At 51.8% G+C, this 4,166-nt stretch overlaps 1 protein-coding gene across 2 annotated transcripts in view; it reads right to left on the reverse strand.

Annotated features, from left to right (window-relative positions):
- TMEM64 (transmembrane protein 64) overlaps positions 1 to 4,166 on the reverse strand; it is a 13,966-nt gene that overhangs the window by 2,695 nt on the left and 7,105 nt on the right. The window lies entirely within an intron of this gene.

The raw sequence follows: 4,166 nt of genomic DNA on the forward strand, positions 1-4,166 counted from the left end.
CTTCTATCATTGACAGTCCCTCTAGGTTGTGGGCTGCTTGCCTGTGTTCCTGAGAAGCATCTACGGTACCAGTCTATAGAGTGTGTTTTCTTTAGTGAATTACCGGTATGTTTACCGGTAATAAACTTGCACTGTTTTATGTATATGTTTGATTACATACAGCCTTGTGACAGTTTTCCTGCATGTCATAAGTATTTGAATATGAATTAAAATGTTAAAATCAAATCTGATATTGTTTTACCTTTTATTTGGTGTGTGGAAGGTGTGCGGAAGAGGGGGTAGTCTTATACGGCGAGTATATAACAAACTCTGTATTTTGAGTGGAAATGTTAGGGGGTCGTCTTATACGCCGGCAAATACGGTACTCTCCCCTCGGCTGTCTGCTGGGGTGGGGCCGACAGCTACAGGTGACCAGGACTCGGCACGTGGGAAGCACAGGCAGGAAAGCGCCCCACCAGCCCACACATGACATCATGTCAAGCCCGTCCCTTTAACTAAAAAGCTTCCCCAAGGATTGAAATGTGCGCAGCAGAGGGAACGCGGGCTGAACTCGTAACAAGCCTGATTGGCCCGTCTCTGCACACCTGGCCCTGCCCACAGGCGCCTGGGCTCTGAGAAGCACCACCACTTGCAAACGAAATATCTGGTGCGGCCACACTCAGAACCATGAACAACCACGTGAGAAGTGAAATGCCAATAAGCTTCAAAGATTAACACAGGACATGAATGCAAAAACATGTGTCCTTAGGAACAAAACCAAAGGAAACCATGATGATGGTGGAAATGCTGGTCAGGGGGAGTCTAGAGGAGGCGTCACGAACAGCCAGGCCCGGCCGCTGCTGGGTGGTGATGCCAGCCCAGGCCGGGTCTTCAGGCCCCGCCACCAGGGTGCGTGGTTCCTGTGCTTGTCCACAGAACGTCTCGCAGCCACCTCTTCTGCATGCATGTACTCAAAGACCATCTGTCCATGGTTCTCGGAGCAGCCCTCAGAGAAGCGAGGCGGAGCGGGTGCTGTGTGATGGCCCACACGTGTCCAGAGGCTGCCGAGCCCGAGGTGACCCTGAGCTTAGCCCTGCACATGGGGCCTCTCCGTCATGTTAGCAGCTCATGGGCATGTCCCAACTCCAGGCGTGAGGGGGTGGGAGGGTGGGGGCAGCGGGCACTGGAGGGGAGGGGGCGGGGCTTGGAACTCAGTCAGGGGCTCCATGAAGTGAGGACCATCACTCAGTGTAATTCTAAGCAAGTCAGATTTTAAAGGTGGGCTTTTGAGTCTATGTTTATTCTCTAACACCTTAGTTCTTAAAAAGACAAGACACTGATTGAAAACCCCAACTTTGATACTGAGCAGTGCAAAGTGACACATGCGGAGATGGAGACACCATTAGAGCGAAAGGGAGAGGCTGAGTGGGGACAAGGTGCCCAGTCCCATGTGAGACAGACTGGAGGGGCAGCGAACAGTCTGAGATGTGGAACGGAGGCTGAACCCAACATGACTAGTCCTCACACCATCACCCATACAGCAGCCCCCCAACAATGGACCAGGGTCCTCACACCATCACCCGTACAGCAGCCCCCCCATTGACAGCAGCTCCCCCTCTCCCAGCAACGGATGTGCCCAGAAGAACAGTTTTCTGAGGGAGACGAGGAACCTCAGCTGCAGCCTTGAGAAACGCTGACTTAGGGGTTGGGAGGAAAACATCGCAGGGACTGGGCCAGGCCAGCGGAAAAGCCGTGAGGAAATCGAGGTGCTCAGGGAGGCAGTGCCCCGTCTGCACGCGATGGAGACGAGGTGGTGTGTGGCTTCGGGGAGCCTGTGACAAGCCACAGGACAGAGGCTCAGGTCCAGAGGCAAACCTCTGGCTCCGTCCCTGTGGGCTTCTCCTCAGATGTCGTTGTGGTCTGTACTGACTCCACGCTCCGCTCAGCCCGGGACGTGTGAGGACACACGCGTGTTTTAAAAGGTTTCCCATCAAACAGAAGCCCAAGCACCGGGAGAATGACTCTTGCCCAGAAGAGGACACTCACCATCACCGGGGAGGCACCAGCAAGCCTGGAGGCCAGCGCCTTCTCAGATGAAAATGGGTTTCCGTTTGAGGACCTGATGCTCCTGTGAGTCGGGAAGAATACATGTCCAAGGAGGGAGGTGGTCAGGCGCCCAGGAGCCGCTGACGCCGCACTGACACCAGCGCCCGTCCGCCTGGCCCACGACCCCCGGAGGAGCAGGTGTGAAGATGAGACTCGGGCTCCCCAGGGGGCTCTGGCTGTGGCCACACCAACACGGGGAGACACATGAGGGACTGGATGAGGCCGCGGGTCCCAGCCTGTTTCAGGACACGGACTAGCTGGCCTGCTCCGAGCACCACCTGCCACTGCTCAGTTCTGCGGCCACGCGGACCCTGGGGCAGCTCCAGAACTGGGGGGGATCGGCGCCGTTTCTAGCAGCCGAGGAAGGTCCCGGCCCAACGTGTCCTAGCCGGAGCCACCCCTCTCCTCCGCGGGCGGGCCCTTCCGATGATGGCTGCTCCCCTCACATCCCACACCTGCAGGCTGAGCCAGTCCTTCCAGGAACAGGATCAGCTGCAGGTAACACCGACAGCTCTGAGCGAGGCGCCTTCCCTTTTTGCTGTGGTGGTGGTTTTTCAGAAACGCCGAGTTGAGAAAGATTTGCTTCCCCCCATTTGTATCCTGAGGTAAGCTTGCCAGCTCCCGTGGGGGTGAGACATGACGGGAAAAGAAGATCCTGCACATTCAGACGCTCCACCAACCACTCCGCGCTGTCCCGTCCTGGGTAGGACTGCACGCAACACCCCGAGAGTCTTGGGAAAGACGTGTGGACGAGGAGTTCTAACTACTCACACATAACGTAGAGGAAAAGAGGTTTCAAATGGATTACTCGTTTTCAGGAAACTGGAGAAGCAAAATGTGCTTAAATTTATATTGAAAAAATATTGAGAATGCAGAGTACACCAGAATCTTATAGGGCCTCAGGATGAATCTAAACAAATGACTCCACAGACAGAAGGCATAGAAAGCTTAATGTGACTTGCAGTCATAAAAATAAACCAACTATAATAACTCTAAACCTAGATTCAAGTTACCTAAAAAATATATACAGCTCTGAAGGCAAAGGATAAAATAAAAATACTGGACCCCCTGAACAGCAAAATCATTGCCAAGTTTTCTTGCCGAGTCCTTCCGCTGACACGCCTCCTGTGGAGCTCACAGGCCAACTGCTCACTGCTTGTGTGCACAGGCGCGTTGTCCCTACAGTACACGGCACCTCAGAACCTGAGAACAGTGCCACTGACAGAACATCTGTGACCTGACACCACATGTCAATAATAGTATGAATCAAAACAAGTGGGTCACCATCTCGCTAGCACTACCTGTCAGCCGACCACTGTCCCTGGTCATGAGCGTGGCCAGCCCCTACAATGCCCACAGCTCCGCGTCTGCCTGCAGCTGCCACCGCAGACAGATGCCAGCTGCTGGTGTGCTGACGCACTAGTGCTCAGGGACTGGAGGTGGGAATGTTGATTTGGAGCACCTGCCATTCCCGTGGTGTAAATATTTCTGCCATGATTAGTTTCACGCCAGCCATGTGCTGAGGGAAGCGCTGCGAAAGATATGTCCAAGGTGGGCTTGAAATAATAAAAATACAAACTTCCTAGGGTTTTGGTGGAAATTAAATGAGTTCAACTATATGGCAAGTGAAGCACTCAATAAAGGCTAGCTGTCCTTCATCATCTTACTAGATTGTCAAAGTTTATGATGATTTTCTATTTTCGTAAATCTCAGGAATAAAATGTATCATAACTAAATAAATAAATTAACTCTTCCTGTATGCAATATAAATGCACTAAATAAATGAGCCTACATACAGAACTTTTCTCTTTTATCAACCTCTTATTAGGTGTATCGGTTAATAATGGCAGATTTTGTAATCAAAGAAAACATGATAATTTTAAGAGAAACATCAAAGATGCTCTATTCAAAGTAATGTCCGTCGCTAGCTACACATTCCCCCCATCTTTCAGGTAATTTGTGGATACCGTCCCAATAGAACTTTTCTTGTTTTGTGGCAAAACATTCAGATACCCAATTTTCCACTTCTTCGTATGTTTCAAAGTGCTGCTCAGCAAGTGCGTGTGCCATCGATCGGACCA

This window comes from Myotis davidii, unplaced genomic scaffold, assembly GCF_000327345.1.
Source record: "Myotis davidii unplaced genomic scaffold, ASM32734v1 scaffold769, whole genome shotgun sequence".
Lineage (NCBI taxonomy): Eukaryota > Metazoa > Chordata > Mammalia > Chiroptera > Vespertilionidae > Myotis > Myotis davidii.